The sequence below is a fragment of the Artibeus jamaicensis genome, unplaced genomic scaffold (genome assembly GCF_021234435.1).
Source record: "Artibeus jamaicensis isolate MK-2021 breed Jamaican fruit bat unplaced genomic scaffold, CSHL_Jam_final contig_867, whole genome shotgun sequence".
Taxonomy (NCBI): Eukaryota; Metazoa; Chordata; class Mammalia; order Chiroptera; family Phyllostomidae; genus Artibeus; species Artibeus jamaicensis.
In genome coordinates, this window is record NW_026521995.1 from 8598019 (window position 1) to 8620212 (window position 22194).

Genomic DNA, 22194 nt, shown 5'->3' on the forward strand with positions numbered 1-22194 from the left:
GACAAGTTTTTTCAGTAATTTATAGACTACATTTTCACTCAAAGATACATCCAAATTTATTGTGCACTTACTACATGCCAAATGCTTTTTAGGCACTTGGGAGATATATAATCAAGCACCATACACACACAAATCAAACTCAAAGCCTCTCCCTTTGCAAAGCTTACATTTGAATGATACATTTTGGAACTCTGTGTTCCTTCTTAAGAAGCCAATTAAATGTAATTATCCTGAAAATGAACTGTTGATATCCAGAGCAAAGGAGCCAAGCATATGCTGCCACTGTTATTTAAAAACTAACTACAGTCAATGTTGCATATGATTTCACAGCTCCCCATCAGGTTCTTTTAAAACTACACACTTGAGTGAGAGCTCTTTTTATCTGACTCCATCTGCTGTTGGTAGTGATCAGCATACTGTGGGCAGTGTGGTATCATCTGAGATTAGGTTGTGAAATAGGAAGTGGAGTTACAGGCAGATCTGCAAGTATATGCAAACTACTGCTGAAACCAAGGATGTCCAATTCAGGTTTGGAGAGTAGGGAAGATAAGGTTATCAGCACATTCCCATCAGTGCAGTTTCCTTTTTGCAGTCTGTCCTTGTTTAGGTTCTAGAAAGAGGTCAAAAGATTCTATAAAAAATATTCAAAGCCTACAGCAACAACGCTCAGTATGCTGAATAAGGGAATAGAAATGGCAACACATTAGAAACTGAGGGTGACAGAAAAGACCATCGGTGCCAAGGGAAAGGTGGTAGCAAGTAGAACGACAGAGATAATACAGTCTCAGGCTTATTTTAAGTATTTTTCCTTTCTAAGAGGAGAGTATCTTAAAACTTTAGCCCTCCATTAGATTTAATTTTATTAGAAGGTGGTAAACTACAACTTTTAAAGTGTTACCAATGTCCTATTGGGTTCTTAGCAACCTTTAAAGAACAATTGGGAGTTCCACTTATGATAAGGAAGCCAGACACAATGGCATCTTCAAGTATGAGGAGAACAGAAAAGAGCTAATTCCATTGAGTGGCTCTTGACTCACATCTTGGCAGCTCCCTCATTATTAAAATTTCATCTCGGCACCATAAAAGCCACAATCAACAACTGGTTACTGAATGAGTGATTTCTGAAGTCCTAATGCTTATCACTTATGTTTTTCGGTCACTGAATTTTAGGACTTTTGAGTTTCGTCAACACGCCCCTTTAATAGCTGAGGTCGGGAAGGGTGAAGTGGCAATGGTAGAATCCAGGTCTCTTTCCAGATTTTTAGTCCACCAAGAAAAACCTTTAACGCTCTGCCTTCTGGATTCTGGGTTGCCACACAGCAAGCAGTGCAAACTGGAATGACTTTGGGCAATGACACTGGAACCCCTGTGGGGCGTGCACACAGCAGGCCCTGTGAATGGCTGAGCGCTGAGGGTGAGTGGTCAGGCAGCTCGCAGCCGCCAGTCTCAGGAGCGGATGCTACCGGGTCCCAGGGACCTCCTCCGCCCTGAGTGTGCACAGCTGGCCCAGGAATGCCAGGTGGCTCCGGCGAAGGACAGCTCCGCGTGGGTCGGGTGATGGACTCGATGTTCCATTTTTGTCCTTTTGAGGTAGCACTTTTTCCGAGTCTCCAGAGGATTTGCGGGCCGTGAATCGCTGACCTCGCTTAGCAACAGCTCCCAGCAGGCCAGCGGGCCGAGGTCGGGATCGCGTAAGGACCACCGCCCCACTGTCCTCCCTGGGCTCCATTCTTGCCTCTCTAGCTCTCAGTCTGTTTCCATTTGGCTCTTTCCTCATTTTCCCCACGAGCGTTTTCTCAGCACTTCCCACTTCATGTTTACCAAGTGCTTACGCCCACTCACTTTCCAGCTCCCTCCGGCTCCGAGCCCTCGGCCCCTCCCTCTCCTGGATCCGCAAGTCCGATTCACCCCGCGCTTCCCTGGTCATCACGTGCTTTGAGCCCCGCCCCTCTAGGGCACGTGACCCACCCCCACCCCGCCCCCGCGCCGGCGCGCTCCGACGTGCCCTGGAACTTACCCTCCCTCGGAGACTAGCCTGCGGGAACAGGCGGTCGCGGTTGCCTTCAGGCTCAATTCAGCGTCTCCCAGTCCCCTTGCGGGGAGAAGAGGCCGCTGCTTGCGAGAGGCCACCGTGCCTTCGGTAAGGTGGTGGGCGCGGGGCCCCGCGTACGAGGACAGGTTGGTGGGGCGCTGCACAAAGGCGCTCCGGGGCCGGAGCTGAGTCCTCCGAGGGCGGCGGAGTTGGGGGTGCCGAGGTGCGTGCGAGGTGAGGCCGAGAGGGCTGTCTGGGGGCTTGGGGCACGAAAGTGGGCTTGGAGCTTCAAAGGGGCTGTTGCTAGGTTAGGGGCTGACATAGTCGAGAGGGTTTAAATGTCTAGAAGTTGTGGCTCCTTAGCCCCCCGGTTTCCTGACTTCCTGTGTGAGGGCAGCGCCCGCCCCGCCCCCAAGAAGGAGGGAGTCGGGTGCGTGTGTGTGTGTGTGTGTGTGTGTGTGTGTATGTGTGTTTGTTAAAGACGGGCTGGTGCCGCCCTCCTTCCTTGCCTCCTGCTGCTGCGTGTGCCCCTCCCTATGTGCTGTAGGGTGTTTAAACCTCCGCCCATCCAGGGATCCCACCTGGGGCGTCCATTCCTGGACTGTTGACCTTAAACTGGGCACTTTCATCTCTGCAGTCTAAAGGTGCCCCACCCCTGCTGCCTAGATGTTGCTACTCTTCAACTCTTCTGGGAGGAATCTCCTCAAAGTCCTTGAATTTAAAACATTGTCTTTACAAGCATGCTGCCCCCCTCCCATCTTAGAGTACTGATCGTTTTCCAAGACAGTCAACTGCCCTAAATTTTTTGTTACTGCAGACCCTCTGAGAAGAAATGTGCACACGTTATCATTAGAGAAATAGGCACAGCCTTTAAACAGCCTTTAGTTTAAGAGGCGTGTGATGTTTTCCTTCTGGATGCAGCAGCGGTTTTAAATGCATTTGCAAAAGCTCAGAAAGCAAAATGTTTAAAGCGTATCTTTATGGAAGTTCTAAGATCATTCAAGTGAAGTGTGTGTCGTGGGAATAGGCTGTTAACAGTCCTATTGCCTTATGGGTAATAATGACATATGGAAGTAGATTTTATTGATCATTTATGCACATATTGCTGTAAAGGGAGGCAATGTGGAGGAGCATTGAATGAGGAGTCACTTGTGTTCTGGTTCAGATTCTCCCAGCCATTTCTAAAGGTGAGAACTTGGAAGATTGAATGTCACAGTGAAAGGTTATTAAAAAGTGTATTGTCCCTAGCCACGCCTCTTTCAGATTTAAAAGTTGGAAAATGGTGGCCTGGAGATGTATTTGTTCATATCCAGTACTCCTTACGTGATCTTCAGGAGGATGAATTAGAGAATGGGTCATTTTTCTATACCTTTTTTGGCCTGGCTGCTGCTATTAGTATTTTCCTTTCTCTTTGTTTTAAAAATGCTCCTGGAACCATTGCAGAGCAGGAATTAGGATCCCAGAGTAGTGACTATAAGTAGGCTGTAAAGACTTGACCCCGAGCCGTGCAATCTCCAGAGTCAGACGGGCTGGGCACATATGTGTGACCCATGGTCGCATGTAGCTCTGCTGCTTTGGAGGTGTTTCTTTGTGAGAAAAGTACTGTAACAGATTGTGTGTGTGTATGGATATGCCGCAGTCTTTGTTGATAGATACCTGTATGTACTTTGTCAGTCATAGGAGTCGGAGAAGATTGCTAACTCACTCATTCTTAGTGCCAGCTGTATGCGTTAATGTCTGTATGTAGTCAATATTTTACATAGCTTTATATGTATTTTTACTACACCAGTTGTGATGCACAACTAAACATCTAAATGCTGTAGAAAAACAGTATATGATTTGTAATTAATCATTTGGCTTTTTCCCCATTAATTGGAAAGTGTCTGTTGAGTGCTTTTTGTAAAAGGTAGATAGAAGGTGGACTTGGCAAATTTAAGTACTTTAAGTTACTCAGTTGACATTTCTGAGAATAAAAGGTTAGTAAAATTTTTAAGTTGACTAAACCAGTGAATATGACATTTTGTAAAATTATTAAATGATAGTACTAATATTTTGTTTATCTGAGAAAATTGGTACTAGAGAAAAGCAGCTTAAGATATATCTGTCTAGATCAGGCATTATAATTTATAATAAATAGTGGGGGAGAAAAGTGAAGTTTTTATACAGAACCTTTATAACAGTTTTAATTATATGTTGCAAAAATTGCAAATATGCACTGTTTTGTGGAATGAATCAGATGTGAAAATGTACGATGCTACCATATAGCATCATTGTACTTCAAATCCTGCTTTTCAAATAATGCTCTTTTTAGGTACCCATTGGGCCACTATCTTTGTGGTTTGTCTTTTTTTCAGTTGTGAACAGGTCTGATTGTGCCACTTCCTTATTTGTGGATGGCTTTGCAGTGATTCAGCCATTTTCCTACTACTTTTATTGACTTAATAAATATCCTGCAGTTTCAGTTTGCTGTTGCTACAGTTTTTTTGACATGAACTGCAAATGCTGACATTTCCAAGTGACCCTCCCCTGTTGGTAATCTAGTGCTTCTCAGACTTCAGTGTGCATGGGAATCACCGGAACTCTATCGAGCCCCCGGATGACACCCATGCTGCTCTTCTGCCCAGAACACAGATCACTGCTGTCCAGTAGAAATAAATGCTGTTATCTGTGTAATTTTGAAGTTTTAAGTAGCTACATGATAGAAGTAAAAAAGTGGAAAAAGCCCAAGTACATTTTTTATCATTTTGTCATGTAATAAATATGAAATTATTAATAAGGTATTTCATGTTCTTTTTCTTTTCTTTTTTGGACTAAGTCTTCGAAATTGCATGTGCATTTTACAGCACATCTCTGGATTAGCCTCACATCAAATGCTGAGTAGCCGTATTTGACTAGTGGCTGGTAGCACAGGTCTGGTGTCTAGAATTCAGATCAGTGCTATGCTAAGTTTATTTTAGATTGGCCACATCTGCAACCTTTCAGAATTTGTTAGAAATGTAAATTTTGGGGCCCTGTCTCATACTCTGTAGAATATCCGGGTTTCAGTTACTTGTATTTTGAAAGCTACAGAATATGACTACACAATGTATATGTGGTATTCTGAATGGGATCTTAGAACAGAAAAAAAGTTTTTCAGGGAAAAACTAGTCTGAATAAGTATCAACCTTTGTATCAGTATTGTTCATTGAGTATGACAAACACAGCATACTAATGTAGGTGGACAGGGTAGATGGGGAACTCTCGGTACTGTCTTGGCAATGATTCTGTAAACTTTACTCATTGAAAATAAAATGTATGGGTGTGTTTTTAAAGTGGTAGTTCCCCAGGTGATTCCATTTGCAGTGTGGAAGCTGGTTAGGGCACAGGCCTGGGGTGCAGTTCCAGTTCCAGATCTGGGTACATACAGGAGGCAACCGGTTGATGTTTCTCACATCAATGTTTTCTCCCTTCCCCTGTCTCTAAAATCAAAAATTAAAATTAAAACTTTTTTTTGAGGAGTAGTGATTGAGATCCATAACTTGACCTACACTACTGTAGCCTGGGTGGCAGGATGGAGGCTAGCATTATGTGGGGTAGGGTAATAATAATAATATTTTTGTAATAGAGCAAAAACTTGTAAGACACTTACCATGTGTAAGGCATTATACCATGTGCTTTGCACATATCTACTTTAATTCTCCCAGTATGTGGAATGTCTTACTAATAAGCTTAGTTTCACAAATGGAAAAGAAAACCCTGAGGCTCAGAGAGGTTCTGTGACGGAGGTCACATAGCTACTAGCAAGAGGCAGAAACAGGGATGGATGTTGGAGGAGGGAGTAAGTCATAAGCCATCAGTTAATTGTGAGTATTTTTCTACTCTGAGAACTTTGCTTCTTTGAGTAAGCAATGATTAGTGTGGATACTCTGTATCAGCCCTTGTAGTTTATAAAGTACTTTTTCTCTTTTCATTTTCACAAGGATCTTTTGAAGTTTTCTTTGTTTTCCAAATAAGTGAAGATGCTCAGGGTTTGAGAACTGATACATGTCAAATCCTAGATGCAGATATCAGGCCACTGACAGTGAATTATATGCTCTTTCTTTTTACTACAGGACAATTTAGAAAGTGATATCTTCAAAAGTTGGTTGAAAATTATCTCTGTTTTGCTGTAGATATTAGTGGTTATTTAAAAATTCAATTTTATTGAGGTATAATGTGTACACTGAAATACATTAAACCAGCAATAAAGAGTACAGATACCTACACCAACATGGATGAGTCTCAAAAGCATTATTTTGAGTGAAACAAGCCAGACATAGAAAGCTACAAGTATGATTTGTGAATACTTTTCTGTCACAGCTTTGCTTCCTTGAGTAAGCAGTGTTTAGTGTGATGCTATCAAGCTTTATAGCTTACTTTTTGTTCACATTTTCTCTTTGCAGTCTTACAAGGATCTTTGGGGTTTATATTGTTTCCTGTTTTACAGATGGATGTGGTTGTTTAGGCATTCACCAGATGATAGGCCTTTGGGTCATTTCCAGTTTCTTACTCTTATGAATAAAGCTGTTATGAATGTCCATTGTAAGGCCTTTGCATGGACTTACTATTTTTTTCTCTTGGCTAAATACCTAGAAGAGGATTTGCTAGGTCATAAGGTAAATGTATGTTTATAAGAAATTGACAAAATATTTTCCAAAGCGGTTGAATCATTTTACATTCCCACCAGCAGTGAATGGGAGTTCAGTTGGTGTTATCCTTACCAAATACAAATATGTAGGTTAACCCCATTCTAGCAGGGGGTAGTGATATATGGGAATTTCAATTTGTATTATTAGGGTTTTGTTTAACAGCTTTATTGAGGCATAATTGCTGTATAATATTTAAGTGTCCAATTTGATAGGTTTTCACATGTGTATACCTGTGAAATGCTTACCATTATCACTATTATTAAGATAATCAACATTTATCACCTACCCCCAAAAAGAAAATTTTTCTTGAGCCTCTTTGTAATTCATTGTCCTGTTCCCTGGTGACTTTTGATTTGCTTTCTGTCACTATGGATTATATTTTCTAGAATTTTATGCAGATAGAATTTTTATAGTATGCACTCTATCTTGTCTGGATTTTTTTCACCCAGCAAAATTATTTTGAGATTCATCTGTAGGCTGATTTATCAGTAAGCTTTAGGGTTTTTTTTTTTTTTTTTGGTGAGTGATAGACCCATATGTGAGTACACTGCAATTAGTTTATCCACTCACCTGCTGACGGACATTTGGATTGTTCTCAATTTGGAGCTATTACAAATACAGTTGCTGTGGACATTCACATACAGGTCTTTGTGTTGTCATATGCTTTCATTTCTTTTGGGTAAATCCCCAGGAGTATAATCCCTGTGTCATGTAGTAGATACACATTTAAACATTTAAGAACCTGCCAGCCCTGGCTGGTGTGGCTCAGTGGATTGAACATCAGTTTGTAAACCAAAGGGTTGCTGGTTCAATTCCCAGTCAGGGCACATGCCTGAGTTGCAAGTCACATCCACTGTTGGGGATGCATGAGAGGCAACCATTTGATATTTCTCTCCCTCTCTTTTTCACTCTGTTCCCCTCTCTATAAAAATAATGCAAATAAAATCTTTTATAACAGCAACAGAAATAACCTGCCAAACTTTTTCCAAAGCACTTTTACTGTTTTACAATTTCACCAGCAGTGAGAGTTCTGATTGCTTCACATTCTCAAAAACAGTAGTGTTATCAGTCTTTTAAACTTTAGCCATTCTAGTAGATGTGTAGTATTATTTCTTTGTGGATTTCATTTGCATTTTCCTAATGACTAAAGATTTGGGGCATCTTTTTATGGGCTTATTTATTATCTACTTTGGATGTTTATATCTTTTGCCCATTTTTATTGGATTATTTGTATTATTGACATGTAAAGTTCTTCATATGTTCTAAATATGAGTTTGTTGGAGATATGTGTTCATGAGGAATATTGAGCTATAGATTTTCTTACAATGTTTTTGGCTTTGGCATTGTGATAACACTAATCTCATAGAATGAGTTGGGATGTTTTCCCTCTTTCAGTTTTCTTTGAGAGGTTTATATAGAATTTATATTATTTTCTTTACACTTTTGGTAACTCACCAGTGAAGCCATGTAGGCCAGGAGTTTTCTTTGTGGGACGATTTTTAAAGACAGATTGAATATTTTTAGCAGATACAGGGCTCTTTGGATTACCTGTTTCTTAAGCAAGCTTCGGTAATGTCTTTCAAGAAATTTGTCCAGTTCATCTAAGTTGTTGAGTTTATTGGCGTAAAAATCATGACATTATCTTCCTTTTGATGTCTTAATCTGTAGTTATATCCTTTGTCTTATTCCTGATATTGGTAATTTGTGTTTTTTCTCATTTGTTCTTGATCAGTTTGGCTAGAGGATTATCAGTTTTACTGACCTTCTCGAAGAACGAGCTTCTGGTTTCATTTATTTCCTCAAACATTTTACTGGTTTCTCTTTTATTGATTTCTACTCTGATCTTTATCATGTTCCTTTTTCTGCTTGCTTTGGGTTTATTTTTCTCTATTTAGTTTTTTAGAATGGAAGCTTATGCCATTGATTTGACACCTTTTTCTTTTCTAATACGGGCATTTAGTGCTACACATTTTTTTTAAGCACTATTTAGCTGCATTCAACAAATCTTGAGATTTCATGTTTTCATTTTCATTCAGTTCACATTTTGTTTAATTTCTATTTTGACCACTGAGTTATTTAGAAAAGTTTTTTAGATTCTTAACAAATTTGGGGGTTTTAAGACATCTTTTTATTAATTTATCATTTAATTTAATTGTCAGAGAAAACACTTTCTTTGATTTCAGTTGTTAAAATGTATTGAGATTTGTTTCATGGCCCAAGATAGAGTCTAAGGAAAATATATGTTTATAAGAAACTACTCAGCAGGCTGTACCATTTAGCATTCCCACTAGGACTGTTTGAGGCTTTTTATTGTTGATATCCTTGTTAGCACTTTGTGTCATCTTTGAAGAAAATACCTTTATCTGTTGTAGTTGGCTTGTGGTGATACGTTGTTTTGGTTTTAATTTGCATTATTAGGTTTTTAATATTTTGTAAAGTAATTTAAATTTGAATAAAAGTTAATAATCATGGAGTGTTTTCTTTTTTTCTAGTAGAGGACAGAAAGCTCTGAGGGATTTGTAGTGTAGTTCATTATTTGAGTTTATTTGCTTTTTAATACAGGGTGGGGAAAAAGTAGGTTTACAGTTCATATGGAAAATGGTACAATAATTAATAAACAGTAACACAAGAATAAACTGTGTCTCAAGTACTAACAGCTGTAAACCTGCTTTTGCTTCACCCTGTATTTATATTGAAGGAGGATCTGTAAAAGCTGTACAATGATGTTAGTGACCTTTATGGGTTTTGGGTAGACGGTGTAAGGTGACTTAAATGTTATTTTCCAATGACTTTTTATTGTGATGATATATACACTTATAATATTTCGTATATATAAAGCCCTCCTTTTTCTTAGCTATTCATCCTCCTATGGATATTAGATTTGCATCAGTCTTTTTCTCTATTGTGAATACTGCTGCCACAAACATGGGTGTTCATATATCTGTTCAAGTCCCTGCATTCAATTCTTTTTTTGGATTTATATCCAAAAGTAGAATTGCTGGGTCATATGGTCATTGTATTTTTAATGCTTTGAAAAAATTACATGCTCTTTTAGCTGCGGTTGCACTGTTTTACATTCCCACCAGCAATCCAGAAAACAGAACTTTTTTCTCCTTACCAACACTTGTTCTTTCTGGGTTTTTGCTACTGTTGTTTTACAGCAGCATCTTAATGGATATGAAGTGGTTTTGTATTGTGGTTTGGATTTGTATTTCCCTAATTCTTGTGGTGTAGAGTATCTTTTCATGTGCTTACTAGCCATTTTTATATCTGTGTACTCAAGTCCTTTGCCTGCAGTGGGGCTTCTTACCTCAATGTTAATTTGAAAAAGATTGGCATAATATAACCATTATAAAGAACAAAAGTGAAGTTCTTTTGTTGTTGTCAGGATGTCCTTTTTATTGACAACAAGGAAGCACACATACTAAGCAGTGTATAGACATGTATCTGTAATTTTCAAAATATAATCACCTCTACCTGTGGTGAACTAAAAAGGAATTCATCGAGTTTCATACCGATGTCTCTAATCCATTACCACATGGATCACTCTAGCCTTCTCCCCTTGCTTTCAGTCCAACATTGAGAAATCTGGTTCCTACCACCTACACGTCATTTACTTAACTGTTTAATTCTAGTATATGTGTATAGAAGTTTCAGAATTTATTATGTTTTTATAACTACAACACAGTACTTACATGTAGTTCCTTTGCTTATATTTTTATAGACCCCAATTGTATCCAAAATTAGGTCATCATCTCTCTTCCTCCCTTTCAGGGAGTTTTTTCTGTATATTCGTAATCTGGTTATACTGTCATGTCACACCTGGTTTCCTTCCTGGGATTCCCCTGACCTCCTAACAGCTTTTTTAAACAATTTGCATACATTAAATTTCACATCTTGTGTTGTAAAGATTAATGGATTTGACAAGTGCTTCAGCTGTGAAACACTCCCTCTTCTTCTCCCACTCCAAATAATCATTGTCTCTTTGGCTTTGACTTTTCCAGAATGCCTTATAAGGCATTGAAATCATTGAGTATGTGAAATCATGATTGAAATCATTCAGTATGTGGCTTTTCAAACTGACTTCTTTCACTTTAGCAAAATATATGTGAGCTCTATTTGTGTCTGTTCATAGCTGGATAGCTGTTTCTTTTTATCACTGAATAATATTCCCTTATAAGGAATCTTACAGTTTACCGTTTCTTATCATGAGACAGCTTGGTTGTTTTCTGTTTTTGGCAGTTACAAATAAAGCTGCTATAAACATTTGCTGTAGAACTTTTTGTGGAAATAAGTTTTCAGCTCATTTGGATAAATACCTAGGAGTGTGATTGCTTAGATGGTATTGTAAGACCATGTTTAGCTTTGTAAGAAATTGCTAAACTGTCTTTCAACGTGGCTGTACCATTTTGCATTCCTGCCAGCAGTAAGTGAAAGTTCCTGTTGCTCTACATCCTAACTAGCATTTGGTGTTGTCAATTTTTGGACGTTAGCCATTTTAATGGGTATGCAGTGGTGTCTTGTTTTAATTTGCAATTCCTTAATGACATAATGTTGATAATTTTTTCATGTGTTTATTTGCTATGTTTTCTTCCATGATGTGTCTTCTCAGATCCTTATTCCATGTAAAAATCTTGGTTTATTTTGTTGAGTTTTAAGATTTCTTTGTACATGAGTTCTTCATCAGATGTCTTTTGCAAATATTTCCTCTTCCTGCCATTTGTGTTTTCATTCTCTTAACAGTGTTTTTCACAGAGCAGAACTTCTAAATTTTAATAGATTTCTACTTAATATTTTCTTTCATTGATCATGCATTTGGTGGGTGTATCTAGAAATTTATTGCCTCTTCTGAGGAAAGATGGTAGCAGAGTAGGTGGAAGCTATACTATCCTCCTCCCAGGACCAAACTGTAGTTACAACTAAATTGTAGAAAAACCATCATGAATAACCAGCTGAACACTACCTGGAGAAAAGCTTTATAACCAAGGACATATAGGAGAAACCACATCAAGACTGGTAGGAAGTGCAAAGGTGGGCTGACTGGGCTCCCACAGGCAGCAGCTGAAGTTTCAGAGGGATTTTTTCAGTGACCCAGAGGGTTCCTCCTGAGAAGAGTGGGGTCTAAACCCCAAACTGGGCTTCCCAGCCAGAGCAACAGAACCTGGAAAGAAACCCAAATAACATCCATCTGTGAAAAGCAGTGAAATTTCTGTCTGCCAGGGAGAGATGATTAGAGATGCAGAGAGCCTCTTAAAGGGTCAACACACAAAATTTCATTTGCAGCCACTTACTGTGGGCTCTGGCAGAGGGAGGCCAGAGCAAACTGGAGCCACATGAAGAGAGTCTGGAGTTGGTGGCTGTGGGGGGGAGAGCTGAAGGGTTAGTTGTCAGGATTCCTGTGCTCAGTCATTCTTACATTGCAGAAGCCACCTTAGGCAGACCACTCCCTTCCATGTGGCATCAGCCAGGGGAGGGGAAGCAATAGCCTCACCTGCAGGAATCCCTCTCGCTTCACCCTGTGGAGCTTAAGCAGGGCTGCTGAGGAGTACAGTTGGAGGCAATTTCATTCATAAAGCCAAAGAGGCCTGCAGGTGAACGCAGACCTCTGGGAGCTTGGGGACTTTAGCTGACCCTTCTCTGGGCTCTATGCCTGTAAAAGCTGGCCTTAGTGTGCAGCTTGGTTCTTTCTATACACATCTGGGCCCAGAAGAGGGAGTCACAAGCTGTAGATTACTGGTAGCTCCAAACAGGTTGCCCAACACTAGCCACAGGCAGCACCAGAGTTTGCAGATGTAATTAATGCATAGAAACAAACACAAGGAGGCAGCCAAAATGCGAAGACTGAGAAATAGGACCCAAATGAAAGAACAAGAGAATTGTCCAGAAAAAGTGCTAATGAAATGGAGGCAAGCAGTTTATCAGTTATAGAGTTCAAAGTAATGATTATAAGAGTTAGTAACAACATGAAAAAGACATAGACACCATAAAAAAGGACCAAAAGTAAAGAATGCAGTATCTGAAATAAAAAATATAGTGGAAGGAATAAACAGATGAAGCAGAGGATTGAATCAGCGATGTGCAAGAAAATGTAGAAATAAACACCCAAGCAGAACAGCAGAAGGAAAAAGAGAATTAAAAAAATGAGAGTTTAAGGGTCCTTTGGGACAACATGAACCATCCACATCATGGGGATACCAGAAGGAGAAGAGAGTGAGCAGGGGATCAAGAAACTATTTGAAGGAATAATGACTGAAAACCTCCCTAACCTGATGAAGGAAAAAGAGACACAGTCCAGGAAATGCAGAGAGCACCAAACAAGATGGACTGAAAGAGGCCCCCACCTAGATACATCATATTAAAAAGTGACAAAAAAGCCACAGGAGTAAAGCAGTTAGTTACCTAGAAGTGAGCTCCCATTAGAATTATCATCTGATTTTTCAACAGGAACATTTCTGGCCAGAAGGGATTGACATGGAATATTCAAGGTGATGAAAAGCAAGTACTTACAACTAAGGCTACTTACCCAGCTAAGCTATAATTTAAAATGGAAGGAGGAAAAGGAGCTTCCTAGATAAGAAAAATCTAAAGGACTTAGTTACCACCAAGCCAGTATTGCAAAAAATGTTAAAGGGCTTGCTTTAAGAAGAAGAAAAAGGAAAAAAAAGGAAACTAGATTAAAAATAAAATGGTAATAAATCTGTGTCTATCAATAATCACTTTAAAGGTATTGTATTTTTAGCCCATAAGATGCACCTAGGTTTTAGAGGAAACCTTTGGACCCAAGTCCTTCATCAGATGTTTTTTGCAAATATTTCCTCTTTCTGCCCTTTGCTTCAAAATTTTTGAAGCAAAAAATGTGGTAAAATATTCAGTAACATAAGTAACATATTTCACCAAATGTAAATGTAAGCGGAACTCAACAGCAGCATTAACAACCATTATTCCTCCCAAATTGGAGGGTGTGTGAGTCTTATAGTCCAAAAAATACAGTGAATGGTTTAAATGCTCCAATGAATAGACACCGTATAGCTGAATAGATAAGAAAACAAGATCCATATATATGCTGTCTCTAAGGGACCCACCTCAAAACAGAAGATAACATACATACTGAAAGCAAATGGAGAGAAAAAAGATATTTCATGCAAATGGAAAGGAAAAAAATTGGGGGGTAGATACTTATATCTGTCAAAATAGACTTTAAAACAAAGGCTATAATAAGAGACAAAGAAGGACACTACATAGTGAAAAAGGAAACAAACAAGAGGATATGACCCTAGTAAACAGTTATGCACCTAACATAGAAGTGTCTAAATATGTAAAGCAAATCTTGATGGGCATGAAGGGAGAGATGGACAGCACTATGCTCATAGTAGGGAGATGTTAACACCCCATTGACTTCAGTGGATGGATCTAGGCAGTCAACAAGGAGACAGGCCTTAAGTGACAAACTAGGTCACATAGATTTAGTTGATATCTTCAGAGCATTTCACCCTAAAGTGCAGAATATATTATATATTCTTTTCAAGTAAAATGGAGTGTTTCTAGGATAAACCATGTTAGGACACAAAACAAGTCTCAATAAATTTGAGAAGACTGAAATCATATCAAGCATCTTCTATGACCATAATGCTATAAAAGTAGAAATCAGTCACAAGAAGAAAACTGAAAAATAAACAAAAACATGGAAGCTAAATAATATGTTACTGAATAGTAAATGGGTCAACAGCGAGATCAAGGAAGAAATTAGAAGATACCTTGAAACAAGTGAAAATGAGAACATGACCATCCCAAATCTGCAGATCAATCCTAAGAGGGAAATTCATAGCATTACAGCCTTGTCTCAAGAAACAAGAAAAAGCTCAAATAAACAATCTAACTTTATGCTTAAAGGAACTTGAAAAAGAACAACAAGCAAAGCCTAAAGTGAATGCAAGGAAGGAAATAATAAAGATCAGAGGAGAAATAAACAATATAGTCAAAAATTTATGCAAAAGATCATTGAATCCAAGAGCTGTTTTTTTAAAAAGATGAAAAGATTGACAAACTTTTAACCCCTCACGAAGAAAAAAAGAGGACCCAAATAAATAAAATCAGAAATGAAAGAGGAAAAAAACAATTGACACCAAAGAAATACAAAGGACTGTAAGAAAATATTATGATCAACTCCATGCCAACCAATTGGACAACCTGGACAGCATGGATAAGTTCCTAGAAACATAGTTTTCAAAACTAAATCAGGAAAAATCAGAGGATCTGAATAAACATTATATCTATTGCAATTGAAACAGTAATTTAAAAAAACTCACAATAAATAAAAGCCCTGGATGAGATGGCTTCACAGGTGAAATTTTACCAAACACTCTGAGAACGATCACCTCCCCTCAAACTATTCCAAAAAATTCAAGAGGAGGCAAGACTCCCAAGCTCATTTTGTGAGGCCAGCATTATCCTAATTCCAAAACCAGGTAAAGATACTACAAAGAAAGATTTATAAGCCAGTATCTCTGATGAACATACATGCTAAAATCATCAACAAAATATTAGCAAACTGAATACAGCAGTACATCAAAAAGATTGTATACCATGATCAAGTGGGATTTATTCCAGGAATGCAAGATTAGTACAACATTTGCAAATCAATAAATGTGGTTCACCATATAGACAAAATTAAGGCTAAAAGCCACACGATCACATTAATAAATGCAGAAAAGGCATTTGATAAAATCCAGCACCCATTTATGATAAAAACCTTAAAAAAAGTGGGACTAGAGGGGACATGCCTAAACATAATAATGACCATATATGACAAACATACAGCCAGCATCATACTCAACAGGGAAAAAGTACACCTTAAGATCGGGAAGAAGACGGGGATGTTCGCTTTCACCTTTCTTTTTCAACATAGTACTGGAAGTCCTAGCCATAGAAGTGGGATAAGAAGAAATAAAGAGGCATTCAAATTGGAAAGGAAGAAGTTAAATTTTCATTATTTGCCAATGACATGGTACTGTACATAGAGAACTCTAAAGATTCCACCAAGAAACTATAGAACTGATAAACGAATTCAGTAAAGTAGCAGGATGCAAAATTAATATCCAGAAATCAGTTGTATTTTTATATGCCAATAATGAACTATCAGAAAGGGACATTAAGAAAACAGTCCTATTCACAATTGCTTCAAAAAGAATAAAATAACTAGGAATAAACCTAACCAAGGATGTAAAAGACTTGTACTCAGAAAATTATATAATACTGAAGAAAGAATTTGAAGAAGATACAAATAGTGGGAGCATGTACTGTGTTCATGGATAGGAAGAATTAGCATCATTAAAATGTCCATACTACCCAAAGCAGTCCATAGAGTCAGTGTAATTCCTATCAAGATATCACAAAACTAGGTCAAATATTTCAAAATCTTATACAGAACCACAAAAGGCCCCAAAAAGGCAACATTGATTTTGAAAAACAAGAACAAATTTGGAGGAATCATGCTACCTAATATCAAGCTATACTGTAAGGTCATAGTAATCAAAACATTATGGTACTGGCATAAAAATACATATAGATAGATGAGTGGAACAGACTAGAGAACCTAGAAATAAACCTATGCCTTTACAGTCAATTACTGTTTGACAGAGGGAGCAAGCACATACAGTGGAGTAAAGATAGTTTATTCAATAAATTGTGTTGGGACAATTGGGCAGTACATGCAGAGAATGAAAATAGATCACCTGCTTACACCACACACAAGAATAAATTCAAAATGGATTAGACTTAAATATTAGACCTGACGCCATAAAAATTTTAGAAGAAAACATAGGCAGTAAAATCTCAGACGTTGCTCATGGCAATTCTCTTTCTGATATATCTCTTCAGGCCAGGACAACAAAAAAATGGGACTACATACTAAAAAGTTATTGCACAGCAAAGGAAACCATCAACAAACTAAAAAGACAATCCACTGAATGGGAGAATATATTCCCTTATACAGGGTTAATTTCCAAAATTTATAAATAACATAAAACTCAACATCAAAAAAACAGTCCAGTTAAAAAATGGGCAGAGGACCTGAATAAACACTTCTCCAGAGAGGACATACAGATGGTCAGTAGACATGTGAAAAGATGCTCAATGTCTGTAATAGCAAATTAAAACTACAATGAGATATCACCTCACCTTGGTCAGAATGGCTATCATCAACAAATCATCAGACAACAAGTGCTAGCCAGGGTGGGGGGACAGGGGAACCCTCTGGCGCTGTTGGGAATGAAGATTGGCGCAGCCACTGTGGAAAGCAGTATGGAGACACCTCAAAAAGTCAAAAATGGATCTGCCTTTTGACCCAGCGATTCCACCTCTGGGAGCTTATCTAAAGAAACCCAAAACACTAATTTGAAAGACTGTAAGCACCCCTTTATTCATTGCAGTTTTATTTACAATAGCCAAGATCTGGAATGTTCCAAGTGTCTATCAATCGATGATTGCAATGATAAAACAACTGTGATACATTTACACAATGGAATGCTACTCAGCTGTAGAAAAGAAAGGCTTTTACCCTTTGCAACAGCAAGAGTGTACTTGGAGAACATTATGTTAAGTGAAATAAGCCAGCCAGAGAAAGATAAATACCATGTTTTTTTCCCTCATATGTGGAATCTAGTGAACAAACTGAACAAGGAAAATAGACTCATAGATAAAAGGGGGGTGGTTAATGGGTGGAAGGACTCAGCAACAAAGGAAAAGTATACTCATGGACATGGACAAATGTGGTCATTGTTGGGAGGGGATGGGTGATAAATGGTAACGGGAAAAATACAATAAAAAACCCTAAAAATTCATTGCCAATTGCACTCATATTTTCTCCTTTTTAAATTGGAGCAATTTGTCCATTCTTGTAATAATCCAGGAAAAACTCACATTCACCCATTTCTAACAAAGGCTTCATGGCACAAATCTTCCTAAAATACCTCATGGAAATATGTTTTTGATTGTAATATGCTTAATTTCCCCAAATACCTTTCGCTATTTCCTCATTTTTGTGTTAGATTTACATCTGGGTTTACCGGTTTATAGCTGATTGTGTTGTTACCCAATTATTTCCTGTATGCTTTCTGTTCCAGTTTTGCTATTTCATGTGGCCAGAATAGTTCATAATATTAATCAATGTATTTTTCTTTACTTTTGTTAGGCCCAAGTATATGCCTTATATATCTTTTTAATTTAGAAAACAGGAATTATGCATTAAGAAAAAAACTCTAAGTGCTAATGACTATAATGTCTTGTTAGGTGTACATTTTATAGAATTGTTTGGTTGAGTAATTTCATTGGAACTGTTTTTAACATTTTTGTTGTGCTCATTAAGTTTAACTGATTTCTTTAGCAGAGGCCTGTATAGGGGTTAATTTTAAACAACTACTTTTAAAACTCCTTGTAGGACAGTGCTTAATTGTACAGTTCTTAAGTTGGTCAGTATTTGCATGTGAGCTGTATTAACATTTTGTTGTTCATGGTACTAGAATTGCAAAATAGGTTATACATATATATTGGGCTTAATTGTAAGCTTACTGATTATGGACACACTATATTTCTCTTCAGATTTTGTTTACTTGTTTACTTTTTGGATGTACTTAGTAAGGATACCATACTCAGACATGTAGTTGATTAAAGCAGATGTATTGGGGGAGGAAGATAACATTTACTGAGCTGTATAATTTGTGGTAGGAAAGAAAATGAGGAAAATTGGCAGACAGAAAGGAGGACGCTATTAGATTTTAAAATAGCATGATTGAAAGTTCTGAATTTGATTTGGAGGAAGAGGAGTTAAAGATGTAAGCAGTTGTATGCTTGTATATCTGCTCTCGTTGAAACGTGAGGAAGAATGGTAAGATGTATGAAAAGCCTACGTGGATATTTTTAAAGCTGCAAAGACAAGCAGTTGGTTGGTACTGGGCATTAGATATGCAAAAACTTAACATGTACTGGTGGGTAGGTACTTAGTAGTTGTCAGTGTGTGTGATGAATGTGGGTGGAGGAGTGTGGCAGTGAGTACAGGATATATTTCAATTAGTAACTGAATAAGTAACATTCTGACCAAAATACTTGAGAGGATACAAGGATGAACAGTGCTCAACCTACTACCTACCTAAAGAGAAGAATCTACAAGTTTTGGGAATAGAGGAAGAAACAAGCCAAAATTAAAACTGTGAACATTTTTTAAAAGATTTTATTTATTTATCTTTAGAGGGGAAGGGGAGGAGAGAGGGAGAGAAACATCAAAATACGGTTGCCTCTTGTGCGTCACCTTCTGGGAACTGGCTAGCGACCCAGGCATGTGCCCTGACTGGCAATCGAACCGTGGTCCTTTGGTTCACGGGCCTGTGCTGAATCCACTGACCTACACCAGCCAGGACCTGAACACTTGTTTTAATACAGCTTATGTTCTAAGTAAAAATAGGGCATCCAAATTACTCACACATTTGCAAATAATTTTCACTTAAATCTAAGTTTTTAGAGCTACTCCATAATTATTTTGATTTTCTTTGACTTCATAGTGTAGAGTAAGGCTTTTATTTTCATTTATATTTTATCTAACTTTTCTGGACCTTGGATTGTAATACATAATTCCTGCTGTGTGATTTTCTAGAAGTTTATAATTTTATTAGTCTCTCTTAGGAGCTTCCCAGTTTCATTTGCCATCCTCCACCCCAGTATTCGAAATCTATCACAGCTCCTGTTCTTTTACTACATTGTGTCCACTCTGGTTCATGCCGTCTGCCTTGATATCTAAATACCTTTTTTATATAGGTGTCTTGACTACTACTCTGTCATCCCAGTTCTCATTGCCTTTAACTAAAACTTTATAGAGAGGATGTTTCATGTTGAATGTGGTTAAACTGATGACTTTATCTTTCTTTGAGAATGCCCCCTTCATACTTAATGAACTTCTGGTTACTGGGGAAGGTGTAGTCATAAAGCTTGGGCAGTGAAAGAGACAGAAGATGGACCGGTCTTTAACCCATTGTTGCTCCCCACCCCACGGCCCCTCTCTGACTAGCATAAAGTCACACAATTTTACTTATTATTCTTCATACTTTTCTTTTATATATTCCTGTGGATAAATGACCAGTATAGTATATCCGAGCTACTGTAACATTCTGTAGATTCCTTTACTTGTTTCACTATCTTCGAAGGTATTTCTTAAGTTATATTATTTCCTGAAAAGAAAAAAAAATAAATCACTGAGGATAAGTATTTCAGTGTGGAATTTGAGAAGTTGTAGTGAACAACATATGTAGGTAAAAGGATTAAAGCACATAGTGACTAATGTCTTGGTAATGCATGAATGCAAAGGCTGGACATTTAGGAGGTTAGAATTTCTATCTCCTGAGAGGGAAAAGACCATCTAGATTTGCCAGGGCTGGGGTCGGTTAGAGACAGAAAGTGAGTTTTGATATTGTGAGTTGTAGATATCTATTAAAGCATCACATGGATTTGTTGTGTGTCTGTAGTCACTTTTAATCTAGAAGAATATCCCTCTCTTTTTCACTTTTTATGTGTTCAGGCCTGTTGTCTAATAGAATGCTTTATATTCCGGATTTGTTTGTATCCTAATAATTAGCTACAGTTAAACTTTTTTTTTGATAAGAGTACAACATAGATAACATTGTAACATCTTAGTACATCACATCAGGAGGCATGTGTCATCATGTTGTCTGTCATACTTTTGGTGTTGCTAAGTTTGACCCCTTAGTTAAGCTCATGACTTAACAGATCTCCCCATTGTAAAGGTATTTTTCGGACTGTAAGACACACTCCCCCCAATTTGGGAGGAAGGGGGGTGCGTCTTATAGTCCAAATGTAGCCTACCTGGCTTACTGTGGTGGGGGAGGGGGCAGTGGAGCAGGGTCACAGATTATTAAATATTTTACCACATTTTTGCTTCAAAAATGTTTTTCCTGTTTTCCTCCTCTTAAACCTAGGTGCATCTTATAGTCCGGTGCATCTTACAGTTCTAAAAGTACAGTAGTAAGTAATCTGTGGGGAAATGTATTAGGGCCCCCAACAACGTTCAACATTTGTTTTCATTCTCTTTACCCACTCAGTACCATAAACTTGAAAAACAGTTTTGTCATTTTAACAATTTTACAAAAGTTGTTTCTTATGTTACTAGAAGTTTAAGAGAGTATTCTGTCATAATATAAATAAGGGGCAAAAATGAAATTGAGACAATGCAGAAAGGAAGTAGGAGGGGCCGTGGTAAAGCATACTTACGTTTGGAGGGTGGTGCTAACACCATGTGATACACAGAATTGTACTGTGTTCCTTGTAGCCACAAAGTTAATGCTTCTAAAATGTGAGCAACATTGTATTTATAACTTTCTTTAAAGCAATTCTGGCCAAAGTTAATGAACTTTATTTCTTTAATAGGTTTAAATGTGATACTGGATATTTATTTCTCTAAGGTAAGTTTACTTTTTATTTTTATTTTTTGAAACATCTAGAAAGTAAATTTTAGTTACTGAAGTTGTGTCAGTGATTTATTTATCACTGGGCTTACAGGTTTATCTGTTACAAAGAGTAATTGTCCTTAGGGGAATGATTGTTAGCACATATGGCATACAATAATATCATGCCCAGTACTGGGTGCTGATAAACATTTTTGATATATTGAATATTCAGAATTGCTTAGATTTGCCTTAGGATCCTTGAGCATTGAGTTGAGTGTTTAAGTTTCTTAGGGCTGCTGTAATGAAGTGCCACAAACTTGGTGGCTTAAAAAACAAAAACATCTTCTCATAGTTCTGGAGGCTAGCTGTCCAAAATAAAAGTGTCAGTAGGTCCGTGCTCCCTCCAGAGGCTCTACAGGAAGGTCCTTCCTCGCCTCTTTCTAGGTTCCGGTTCTGCCAGCATCATTGGTGTTTGGGCTTAGAGCTGAATCACTCCAGTTTCTGCCTCTGTTCTTGGGCTTATTTCCTGTGTCTCAACTTGTTTTCAGATCTCCCCTTCCTTAAAAAGACACCAGTCATTGAATTTTCGGGTTTGCCCTAATCAAGTATAACTTCATCTTAAATGAATTACATCTGCACAGATGCTATTTCCAAATAAGGTCTTCGCAGGTCCTTAGGACTTCACCATACCTTTTGGGGGGAAACACACTTCATCTCACCGTAGTTGGGGCTTGCAATGAGTTGTAGCAGTGTTGAGATGCTGTGATCATTTTGAAACTTGAATGCTGTATTCTTTGAGGTACAGAATATTTTGGAGTTGGTATAGAAATTAAAGTGAAAACTAGATTTCTTAAGCCAGTTTAGGCCTATTTAATAGACTTTGAATGTGGGAGTGTGTAGATGTGGATTTTTTAAGATTTTATTTATTTATTTTTAGAGTGGAAGGAAGGGGGAGAGAAGCATCAATGTGTGGTTGCATCTCACATGTCCCCCACTGGGGACCTGGCTGCAACCCAGGCATGTGCCCTGACTGGGAATCGAACCACTG

General features: G+C 38.0%; 1 protein-coding gene across 6 annotated transcripts in view; it reads left to right on the forward strand.

Moving 5' to 3' along the window:
* The first annotated feature begins 1485 nt into the window (after window positions 1-1485).
* The window catches only part of ARHGAP12 (Rho GTPase activating protein 12), a 112414-nt gene continuing 91705 nt past the window's right edge, over window positions 1486-22194 (forward strand). For 5 of the 6 annotated variants that reach the window (XR_008393053.1, XM_037165447.2, XM_053673501.1 and 2 more), the window contains exons 1-2: window positions 2053-2140; window positions 21127-21161. The gene's annotated coding sequence lies outside the window, so the exon portion shown is untranslated. Of the gene's footprint in view, window positions 1681-2052; window positions 2141-21126; window positions 21162-22194 lie in introns of those variants that run through there. The other variant, XM_037165448.2, reaches the window with a different exon arrangement.